This window comes from Pan paniscus, chromosome 19 (genome assembly GCF_029289425.2).
Source record: "Pan paniscus chromosome 19, NHGRI_mPanPan1-v2.0_pri, whole genome shotgun sequence".
NCBI lineage: Eukaryota > Metazoa > Chordata > Mammalia > Primates > Hominidae > Pan > Pan paniscus.
In genome coordinates this window covers 74,998,292-75,011,038 of record NC_073268.2, presented here as the reverse complement: position 1 = coordinate 75,011,038, position 12,747 = coordinate 74,998,292, and the positions used below count along the sequence as shown (strand labels likewise).

Here is a 12,747-nt window from a genome sequence, read left to right as displayed (position 1 = left end):
CCTCCTGAGCAGTTGTGACTCTGGGCACACACCACCATGCCCAGCTAATTTTTGCATATATATATATTTTGGACACAGGGTTTCACCATGTTGCCCAGGCTTGTCTCAAATTCCTGGGCGCAAGCAATCCGCTTGCCTCGGCCTCCCAAAGTGCTAGGATTACAGGTGTGAGCCACTGTGCCCGGCCTTGTTCTACAGTTTTATTTTTATTTTTTTTAGACAGGATCTTGCTCTGTCACCCAGGCTAAGTGGCGCGATCTCCGCTCACTGCAACCTCTACCTCCCGGGTTCAAGCAATTCTCCTGCCTCAGCCTTCCAAGTATAGCTGGGACTACAGATGTGCACCACCACGCCCAGCTAGTTTTTTATTTTAATTTTTATTTAATTCATTTTTTTTTTTTTTTGAGAGGGAGTCTCACTCTGTCGCCCAGGCTGGAGTGCCGTGGTGCAATCACGGCTCACTGAAAACTCCGCCTCTCAGGTTCATGCCATTCTCCTGCCTCCCAGGTTCACGCCTCCCAGGTTCACACCATTCTCCAGCCTGGGACTACAGGTGCCGCCACCATGCCCGACTAATTTTTTTTGTATTTTTAGTAGAGACAAGGTTTCGCCATGTAGCCAGGATGGTCTAGATCTCCTGACCTCGTGATCTGCCTGCCTCGGTATCCCAAAGTGCTAGGATTATAGGCATGAGCCACCCAGCGCCCGGCCTGTTCTACAGTTTTTAAAATTATAATTCTTTTTAAAATCAAAACATTCTAAACTTTTTTTTTTTTTGAGACAGAGATGTTACTCTTGTTGCCCAGGCTGGAGTGCAATGGCACGATCTTGGCTCACTGCAACCTCCACCTCCCAGGTTCAAGAGATTCTTCTGCCTCATCCTCCCGAGTAGCTGGGATTACAGGTGTGCACCACCACACCTGGCTAATTTTGTATTTTTAGTAGAGACAAGGTTTCACTATGTTGATCAGGCTGTTCTCAAACTCTTGACCTCAAGTGATCCACCGGCCTTGGCCTCCCAAAGTGCTGGGATTACAGGTGTGCACCACCACACCTGGCTAATTTTGTATTTTTAGTAGAGACAAGGTTTCACCATGTTGATCAGGCTGTTCTCAAACTCTTGACCTCAAGTGATCCACCCGCCTTGGCCTCCCGAAGTGCTGGGATTACAGGCATGAGCCACTGCGCCCAGCCAACAGTTTTTGATTTACAAATTGAGTAGATAGTGTAGCATTTTCATATACACCCCAACATACACACACATTTTCCATTTTCCCCTATTATTAACAGCTTATGTTAGTATGGCTCACTTATTACAGTTAATGAATGAATACTGAAAAGTTATTATTAACTGGTCCATAGTTTGATTTCCTTAGTTTTTACTTAATGTCCTTTTTCTGTTCCAGGATCCCATTCAGGATGCCACTATATTACGTTTACTTGTCGCGTCTCCTTAGGTGTCTCTTAGCTGTGATTGTTTCTCAGACTTTCTCTTTTTGAGGATCTTGACAGTTTAAAGAGTTCTGGTCAGGTATACTACAGGATGGCCCTCTATTAGAATTTGTTTTTCTCAGGCTGGGCACTGTGGCTCCCATGCCTGTAGTCCCAGTACTTTGGGAGGCCAAGGTGGGTGGATCACTTAAGGTCAGGAGTTTGAGACCAGCCTACCCAACACAGGGAAACCCCGTTTCTATTAAAAATACAAAAATTGGCCAGGCACAGCAGCTCATGCCTATAATCTCAGCACTTTGGGAGGCCAAGAAGGGCGGATCACGAGGTCAGGAGTTCAAGACCAGCCTGGCCAATATGGTGAAATCCCATCTTTACTAAAAAATACAAAAATTAGCTAGGCGTGGTGGTGCACACCTGTAGTCCTAGCTACTCAGGAGGCTGAGGCAGGAGAATCGCTTGAACCCAAGAGGCAGAGGTTGCAGTGAGCTGAGGTCATGCCACTGCACTCCAGCCTGGGCAACAGAGTAAGACTCTGTCTCGAAATGAAAAACAAACAAAAAAACCCACAAAAATTAGCTGGTCACGGTGGTGTGCACCTGTAATCCCAGCTACTCGGGAGGCTGAGGCAGGAGAATTGCTTGAACCTGGGAGGTGGAGGCTGCAGTGAGTCAAGATTGCACCACTGCACTGCACTCCAGTCTGGGAGACAGAGCAAGACTCCGCCTCAAAAAAAAAAAAAAAGTATTTGTTTTTCTCATGGTTAGATTGGTGTTACAGACTTTTGTGACAAAGATCACAGAGATAAAGTGCCATTTTTCATCATAGCATATTGAGGGTATATATGATATCAACATGATTTATGACTGTTTATATTGACCATAATCACTTGGCTTGAAGGTGTGTTTGTCACGTCTCTCCTATGAAGTTATTCCTTTCCTCCCACTCCCCACTTTTCATAAGGGACTCTGGAAGGAAGTCACTATGCACAGCCCACACTTAAGGAGTGGGGAATTAAGCTCCCATCCTCAGGATGAAGTATCTAGATAATATAATTAGCATTATTCCATATGGAAATATTTGTCTATTAACTTCCATTTATTAATTTATCCAATTATTTATATATCAGTATGAACTCATTGTGGAGTCCTGATAAGTTAGCAACAACAAGGGGGGTGCCCCAGGGTGGGGGAGAACAATTGTTCTGAGAAACAGCTAACTACAAACATCCCGTTTGCACAATATCCTGTTCCCGAATACCTCGTTCTACATGTAGTCCCTCCAGGTCCATCCTATAAAACTTCCCTCCAGCCCTGCCCCTTTGCAGACAGCTTTTTCTCTGCTGTGCTGCCCAATGCTTCCTTGCAACATACTTTCTCTCTAACACACTTACTTATTATTACAATTACTAACTCACAGCTGTTTCAGCAAATTATTTTACCACTGATGACGCTGGCCCAGATCAGCTGCAACCCACCACAATCATGAATATTTATGTTATACTTTAGGTTATAATACAATAGTATGGTATTCATTCATTTATTTTGCTCAAATATTTCTAAATTTTCCCATTGGGTGCTCTTTCATTTGGCTTCTTTTACATACCTCTCACAGTGATCTTTTTTTTTTTTCTTTAGCACTTTCTTACTTTCTGCCTCTACAAGATGCCCCAGGCTGGTTCTGTACATTTTCTACCCTATCCCTGGAATCAGCCATTTCTCCAAGGAGTCCTGGTTACTCTTACTGAAGAATAATATTAGAAACCAAGATCTGAGCACTAGGTATACTTGTTACTACTGAATTGGTCTGGCTTTTGCCCTTGGCTCCAGGGAGGTATTCTCTAAGCCTCTGTAATGCCTGACTGAAAAGTAGGTCCTTGTTAACCTGGGAGCTTTAGGCCATGCCAGATAGCCTATGCTAACAATGTAATTAATAGTGGAGGTTTTGAGCCATGTGGTATCTGTAACAAAAAACAGCCATGTGAGTAGTCAATCATGTCTATATGACCAAGTCCCAACAAAAACTCTGGACACCAAGGCTTGAGTGATCTTACCTGGTTGGCAATACTTCTAGCGTGTTGTCACAAATTGTTGCTGGGGGAAGTTACCACTGTCCATTAGTCCAGCAGGAGAAGAAACTGGAAGCTTCACATGAGGAATTCTCCTGTACTCTGTCCCATGTGCTTCTTCCCTTGGCTGGTTTTAATATGTATCCTTTTATTGTAATAAACCATAACTGTAAATATAGCAGCTTTCAGTGAATTCTGTGAGTACCTCTAGGGAATTATTCAACATGAGGGTGATCTTGGGGACCCCTAAACTTACAATTGGAGTCAGAAGTGGTGGTGGTGTTGTAAACTTCTAAACTTTATAGTATGTATACTAACTTGTGCACATACCCATCTATAAAAATTTCCACAAGCAACTATCTAACTATATATGAGCTGTTCTAGTATCCTCAACGTTAATCCATTACCACATGGGTCATTCTAGCTTCCTCTCTTGTTGATTTGTAAAATTTTCACTCCAACAGTGAAAAACCTGGCTCCCACTATCTGCTATCTATTTTCTTCTTGTTCAATGTTAGTGTACATAAAATTTCCACTCCAACAGTGAGAAACCTGGCTCCCACTATCTGCTATTTTCTTATTGTTCAATGTTCGTATACAAGTATAGCAACAATGCATTTATTAACCTATAAACCCATGCAGAAAAACTTTATCAACTTGAGTAAGTACTCTTGTACAGTTCCTTTGGCCTTTAGTTTTACAGACTCCAGTCATTTTCAAAGTTAGGGTAGCACTTTTCTCCCCATCCCTTCGGTGAGGTTGTTTCATATATTTGTAATATAGTTAGATGCTCTTGTCACAGTCTGCTTTCTTTCCCAAATCCCGTGGCCTCCTGAATTATATTATTTTTTCCTTAAAAAAAATTTTTTTTTAGAGACAAGGTCTTGCCATGTTGCTGGACTTGAACTCAAGTCCCAAGCTGGACTTGAACTCTTGGCCTCCAGTGATCTTCTTACCTCAGCCTCCCAAGTAGCTGGGATTACAGGCAGAAGCCACCATGACTACCTGTGAAAGCTATTGTTAAATTTGTACACACTGAGGTTAACTTTTTGTGCTGTAAAGTTCTACAGACTTTAACAAATGCATAATGTTATGTACCCACCATTACAGTGCGTACAGAATAGTTTCACCACCCTAAAATACCACTCTGCTTCACCTATTCATCCCTCCCTCACTACTGTCCACAACCCAACAACCACTGATCTTTTTACTGCCACCATAATTTTCCTCCTCCAGAATGTTATATAATTGGAATTGTTACAGTATATAGGTTTTTCAATTACTTAATAATATGCATCTATATTTTCTCCATGTCTTTTCCTGGTTTAATATCTCCTTTCTTTTGATCGCTTAATAACATTCCATTGTATGAATGTATCACAATAGTTTGGTTATCCATTCGCCTATCAAGGGACAATCTGTTGCATCCAGTTTGGGGGCAGTTATGAATAAAGCTGCTGTAAACATTCCTTTGCAGGTTTCTGTGTGGACGTAAGTTTACAACTCAACTGGGTATGTCTATTGCACCTAGAAATGCGATTAATTGCTAGATCATATGGTAAGAATATGTTTATCTTTCTTGTAAGCCACTGCCAAACTCTTTTCCAAAGTGGCTATATCATTTTGCATTTCCACCAGCAAAGATGAGAGTTTCTTTTGTTTTTCATCCTCACCAGCTTTTCAGTTTTTAAATTTAGCCATTCTAACAGACTTTAATGGTATCTCATTGTTTTAACCTGCAATTCCCTAAAGACAAATGATGAGCGTCTTTTTAGTGTTTATTTGCTGTCTCTACATTTTCTTTATTGAGGTATCTGTTCAGATCTTTTGCTCCCTTTTTAATTGGGTTGTTCACTTTCTTATTGTTGAATTGTAAGTGTTTTTTGTATATTTTGGGTACAAGTCCTTTATCAGATATGTGTTTTGCAAAGATTTTTTCCCAGTTTGTGACTTACCTTTTAACTCCCTTTACTGTGTCTTTCCCAGAACACAAGTTTAAAGTCAATTTTATCAATGTTTTTCCTCCATGCTATTTGAGTTGTATCTAAAACTCATGGCCAAACTCAAGGTCACTAGATTTCTCCTATGTTATCTTCTAGAAGTCTTATAAGTTATGCATTTTACATTTATGTGTATGATCTATTTTAAGTTAGTTTTTGTGACAGGTATAACATCTATGTTTACATTCCAGAGGACTTTCTTAATTGAAAGGCTTCAAAGATTTATCAACACGTTATTGTCAGTGATCATCACCTTCTCTGGGACAGTCTAACAGCCCTGGCTGGACATGAGACAGAGTCAAGATTAACTTCTCAAATGCTGCCAACTTTTATAAACAGCACACTACATTGTCTAAATTAGCAAATGCGTAGCATATATAATTTATAAAAACCTCATGGGCTGGTTGTGGTGGCTCATGCCTGTAATCCCAACATTCCAGGAGGCCGAGGCGGGTGGATCACCTGAGGTCAGGAGATCGAGACCATCCTGGCTGACACGGTGAAACCCTGTCTCTACTAAAAATACAAAAAATGGCCGGGAGTGGTGGTGGGCACCTGTAATCCCAGCTACTCAGGAGGCTGAGGCAGGAGAATCACTTGCACCTGGGAGGCAGAGGTTGCAGTGAGCGGAGATTGCACCACTGCACTCTAGTCTAGGTGACTGTGCGAGACTCTGTCTTAAAAAAAAAAAAAAAGCCTCATGATTTTAATAGAATTTCTGATGGCCTTTAAAAACAATTTCTTAACATAAATTAAAAGTCCAATAAATTTTTCTGAGTAATCTTAAATAAAAATGAAATCAATTTGTAACTATTAGGGATAATGAGAGATTTAGTGTGTGTGTGTGTGTGTGTTTATTCTCATTCTCTGACAGTTGTATATCCTGGGAATTCTTTTTTTTTTTTTTTAATTTTTTTAAGAGACAGGGTTTTACTCTGTTACCCAGGCTGGAGTGCAGTGGGACCATCATGGCCCACTGTAACCTCCAACTCCTGGGCTCCTGGGCTCAAGTGATCCTCCCATCTCAGCCTCTGGAGTAGCTAAGACTACAGGCACGCGCCAACAAACCCAGTTGATCTTAAATTTTTTTGTGGCTGGGCACGGTGGCTCACGCCTTGTAATCCTGGCACTTTAGGAGGCCGAGGCAGGCAGATCACAAGGTCAGGAGCTCGAGACCAGCCTGACCAATATGGTGAAACCCCGTCTCTACTAAAAATACAAAAACTAGCTGGGTGTGGTGGCATGTGCCTGTAATCCCAGCTACTCAGGAGGCTGAGGCAAAAGAATCGCTTGAACCTGGGCGGCAGAGGTTGCAGTGAGCCAAGATTGCACCACTGCACTCCCAGCCTGGGCGACAGAGCAAGACTCCGTCTCAAGAAAAAAAAAAAATTTTTTTTTTGTAAAGACAGGATCTTACTCTGTCGCCCAGGCTGGTCTTGAACTCCTGGGCTCATTAAATCCTCATACCTTGGCCTCCCAAAGTGCAGGTGTGAGCAACCATGCCAGGCCCCCTGGGAATTCTTTGATTTAGATAAGAAGAAGGCAGATGATGAAATACATTAATCTTAATATTATATATAGTTCATTTTTTCCTGAAAGAATTTTAATCTGGGTAACACAAAAGATAAAGTTAGTAGTCTTGTCACTTTTGAGCAACAATATATACCCAAAACTTAAAAAACAGTTGCTGTTAGAGTATATCAGGATGGTTTTGCTCTGGGCAGCATAGTATAGTGGTTAGCATCATGTTAGAGATTCTAAAGCCACACCTGGGTTTGAATCCTAGCTCTACTGTTTACCAATTTTGTAACCTTAGGCAATTAATTACTTGACTGTTCTAAGTCTCAGTTTCCCCATTTTTTTAAAATTATAATATGTAACATTTGAGTGTGATCCTTGTGCAGGGACCATACTAATCTTCTCTATCATTTTTAGTATATGTGCTGCTGAAGCGAGCGCCCCATTTGTTTTTGTTTTGTTTTGTTATTTGAGACAGGGTCTTGTTCTGTCACCCAGGCTGGAGTGCAGTGGCATGATCATAGCTCACTGCAGCCTCAAAATCCTGGGCTCAAGCAATCCTCCTGCCTCAGCCTCCTGAGTAGCTGGGACTGCAGGCATGCACCACCATGCACGGCTAATTTTTAAAAATTTTTTGTAGAGATAGAGGTCTCACTATACTGCCTAATTTTTAAAAATTTTTTGTAGAGATAGAAGTCTCACTATATTGCCTGAGCTAGTCTTGAACTCCTGGGCTCAAGCAATCCTCCTACCTCAACCTCCTAAATGCTGGGATTACAGGTGCGAGCCACTGAACTCAGTCAAAAATATATGTTTTAATAAAATATAAAGCTACAGTGGGAAGGCCCAACAATATCACAGGTAATAAAATTTCCCAGAACATTTACAAAAACACTAAAAAAAAAATTAAAATTCGGGTAGAAATATAACAAAACATGCACAGGATCTTTGTGCCAAAAACTACAAAACACAGATGAATTTTATTTTACTTTATTTGAGACAGGGTCTTGCTCTGTCACCGAGGCTGAAGTGCAGTGGCACAAATGATTGTGGCTTACTATACCCTTGACCTCCCAGACTCAATCAATCACCTCGCCTTAGCCTCCCCAGTAGCTGGGACTACAGGCACGTGCCACCATGGTTGGCGAATTTTTCTATTTTTTGTAGAGATGAGGTCTCACTATGTTGCTGAGGCTGGTGTCGAACTCCTGTGCTCAAGTGATCCTCCCACCTCAGCCTCTCAAAGTGCTGGGATTATAGGCATGAGTCACTGCATCAGGCCAAAAAAAGGTTTTAATGACCTAAATAACTGGAGAGATGTGGCATTCTCATGGATTCGGAGGCTTTAGAGAGTAAAGACATCAATTCTCTCGAAATTGATCTGCAGTTGGTTTAATGCAATTCCTATAAAAATCCTAACAGATTTTTATACATGAACAAGCTGATTCTAAAATTTATATGGAAAGGCAAAGGAACTAGAATAGCTAAAAGAATTTTGAAAAAAAGAATAAAATAAGGGTAATCACATTAGCTTTTTAAAGACTTACTATAGAGGCACAACAGTTAAACGGTCGTATTGGGAGACATAGACACACAGATCAATAGAACAAAAAAGAGTAAAAAATAAACTCACACTTGTACAGACAACCAATTTTTGACAAAGGCATAAAAGCAATTTAATGAAGCAAGGATAGTCGTTTTAACAAGTGGTGATGGGACAACTGGTCTCCTGTAGGAGACAAAATGGACCTTGACCTAAACCTCACAATTTATACCAAAATTAACAAACTTCAAATGCATAATTTTATCAGATGTTGAACTATAAGACTCTTAGGGAAAAAACAAGAGAAACTCTGTGTGACCTAAATTTAGGGAAAATGTTCTTAGATATGACACCAAAAGTACAACCCATAAAGGAAAAAATTAATAAATTAGACTTCATCATAATTAAAACTTTTCCTCTGTGAAAGATATTAAGAAAATGAGAAAAGAAGCCACAGATTGGGAGAAAATATTTGCAAATCACATATATTTGACAAATAATTTATATCTAGAATCAATAAGGAAATCCCTAACCTCAACTGTAAATAAGTAAGCAGTCCAATTAAAAAGTGGGCAAACAAGTCAACAATGCAATCCCATTTACAATAGCCATACCCCACACCCCACCAAAAAATAAAAATAAAACTAATAAACAAACAAACAAAAAACCCTACATCTAAGCAAAGAGGGGAAATATCTCTATAAGAACCACAAAACACTTCCAAATGGGCGAAAGACATGCACAGACACTTCGCAAAAGAAGACATACATGTGGCCAATGAACATGAAAAAATGCTCCACATCACTAATCATCAGAGAAATGCAAATCAAAATCACAATGAGATGCCATCTCACATCAGTCAGATGTCAGAATGGCTATTATTATAAAGTCAAAAAACAACAGATGTCGGAAAGGCTGTGGAGAAAAGGGAACACTTATACACTGTTGGTGAGAATGCAAATTAGCTTAGCCACTATGGAAAGCAGTTTGAAGATTTCTCAAAGAACTTAAAACAGAACTACCATTTGACCCAGGAATCTGATTACCCATACTAGGTATATACCCAAAAGAAAACAAGTAATTCTATCAAAAAGACATATGCACTCGCATGTTCACTGCAGCACTATTCACAATAGCAAAGACATGGAATCAACCTAGATGCCCATCAGATGTGGCCTGGATAAAGAAAATGTGGTGCATATACACCACAGAATACTATCCAGCCATAAAAAAAGAACAAAATCATGTCCTTTGCAGCAACACGGGTGCAACTGGAGGCCTTTATCCTAAGTGAATTAATGCAAGAACAGAAAGCCAAATACCACATGTTCTCACTTATAAGTGGGAGCTAAACATGGGGTACTCGTGGACATAAAGACGGCAACAATAGAAACTAAAGACTTCTGTGGGGGTGCAGTGAGGTAACTGTTGAAAAACTATTGGGTTTCAAAAGGTCACATATTAGATGATTCCACTTACATAACATTCTCAAAGTAACAAAAGTATGGTAATGGAAAACAGATCAGTGGTTGCCAGGGGTTAGGATTGGGGTGTGACTGTAAACGGCTAGCACATGGGAGTTTCTTTGGGAGTTCTATATCCCAAATGTGATAATGGTCATATGAATTTATACATGTGACAAAATCCTGTAGAACTACATACATCCCCCAAACATTTTTTTTTAAGGATTGTATATAATAACTGGTGAAATCTTGTGAGGCTGAGGCAGGTGAATCACTTGAGGCTGGGAGTTCAAGATCAGCCTGACCAACATGGTGAAACCCCATCTCTACTAAAAGAAAAAAATACAAAAATTAGCCATAGCCAGGAGTAGTGATGCATGCCTGTGATTCCAGCTGCTCAGATGGCTGAGGAAGGAGAATCGCTTGTTCCCAGGAGGCGAGGGTGCAGTGAGCTAAGACCACACCACTGCATTCCAGCCTGGTAACAGAGCGAGGCTCCATCTCAAAAAACAAACAAACAAACAAACAAAAACCTGGTGAAATCCAAATAAGGTCAGTAGTTTACTTAATAAATAGTATTGTACCAATGTCAGTTTTCTGATTTTGATAATTATACTATGGTTATATAAGATGTCTTTGGGGGAAGCTGGGTGAAGAGTACATCTGAACTCTTTGTACTATTTTTGCAACTTCTACATGACTCTAAAAATATTTCAAAATTAAAGTTTAAAATTTCATGTTATGTTATTATGCAGAACATCTTAATTCTCAACCTACACTCCAGATTATTTTTAAAAAGGAGCACCAATTGTTCTAATTAAAAACAAAACAAAACAAAACAAAATCATTGTATGTTTCAGGTCTCTCTCTCTCTATATAGAAGTAGTAGAAGCTTTACATTTTTTCTTTAATTTCAAGCAGATAAAATTCTGAGAAACTCTTCCCTTTGCAGAACATACCAGGAGTGCTAGGTTTATTTTTTTTATCACAACAATATTTCAAAAGAAAATGATAATAATTTATTCTAGTCTGTGCTGGTTAGATTCTACCTGGAGTATTGCTCTCAATTCCAGGTATCATTCTTTAAGAACAGTTAATTCAGAATTGAGTGACCAGGATAGTGAAGAAATTTGAAACAGTATTTTCTGAGGATCAAATAGAGAAACTAGGTTATCTCTACGCTAGAGAAGAAAAAATACTAAAGTTCTAATACTGTCTTTAAGTCTATGAAAGGTTACCAAGTGGAAGACAACAGATTTATTTGGAATACTCTAAGGTGTAGAATTAGGATCAATAGTCCTACAGAGACAAAGACTTTCACCCAAGATAAGCAGCCACTAAAAAACAGTGCTTGCCAAAGAGGAAGTGAGCTGCCTTGGAACACAGTGCCTATCACAGAAACAATAAAAGCACTGGCAATAATGTTGGACTTTCAGGACTTCTGATTCAAAATAGCAGACTGCACACATGTATTTATCTCAGAAACCTCCTGAAATGTGAAATTAAAATAACAGAAAGACATGGAAGAAATGATAGTAGACAAAGAAGATTAACAAATATTTGAAAGCAAGAAAGGGAATGAAGGAGTAGCAACCTTAACATACCAGAACACAGAAAGCTGAGTCCAAACTGTCCAATAGGGGGATGACATCAAGAATCTAGCTGGTTCTCATCAAAGAACTCCAGGAATCTAAGGAACTGGAGATACTAGCTATCTCAGACAGCAGGTATAAGGAGAAGTGTTGGAAACGTTGCAATTCATTGAAATTATACAGAAGAAATACCTAAGATAGTTTTCTTCTAAACTCCCATGCAACCAAACAAGTGCACCTCCCTCACATGGCAGGAGAGAAAATGTTCATTTTCTGATTAATTGAAACAGAATATTCAAAGACACAAGGTATATACTGAGAGACTGAAGTAAATCACCTTACTAAAATTAAGAATACTATGTGAAAGTTACATATAAACAGGTGTATTCCCTTACTCAGTTCCCAAAATGCTGGCTAAAGAGAAGAGTCTAAAAGCTTTAAGATAAAGTTTTAAGTCTGCAGTGGCTCACGCCTGTAATCCTAGCACTTTGGGAGACCAAGGTGGACGATTACAAGGTCAGGAGATCAAGACCATCCTGGCTAACACAGTGAAACCCCATCTCTACTAAAAATACAAAAAATTAGCTGGGTGTGGTGGCACGTGCCTGTAATCCCAGCTACTTGGGAGGCTGAGGCAGGAGAATCACTTGAACCCAGGAGGCGGAGGTTGCAGTGAGCTGAGATTGTGCTACTGCACTCCAGCCTGGGTGATTAGAGTGAGACTCCATCTCAAAAAAACGAAAAAAAAAAAAGATAAAGTAAGTCACATACAGGTCAGGTAGGGTGGCTCACGCCTGTAACAGAAGCACTTTGGGAGGCCAAGGCGGGTGGATCACTTGAGGATAAGAGTTTGAGACCAGCCTGGCCAACATGGTGAAACCCTGCCTCTACAAAAAATACAAAAATCAGCCAGGCATGGTGGCACACGCCTATAGTTCTAGGTACTTGGGAGGCTGAGGCAGGAGTATTGCTTGAACCCAGAGGCAGAGGTTGCAGTAAGCCAAGATCGTGCCACTGCACTCCAGCCTGGGCAACAGAGTGAGACTCCGTCTCAAAAAATAATAATAAAAAATTAAACAAAATAAAGTAAACCACATACAAATAGGTTCAGGAA

At 40.0% G+C, this 12,747-nt stretch overlaps 1 protein-coding gene and 1 pseudogene across 1 annotated transcript in view; both read right to left on the bottom strand.

Annotated features, from left to right (window-relative positions):
• Positions 1-12,747, bottom strand: part of PPM1E (protein phosphatase, Mg2+/Mn2+ dependent 1E) — a 229,989-nt gene that overhangs the window by 141,827 nt on the left and 75,415 nt on the right. The window lies entirely within an intron of this gene.
• On the bottom strand, positions 7,381-7,476 carry LOC112437621 (U6 spliceosomal RNA; annotated as a pseudogene).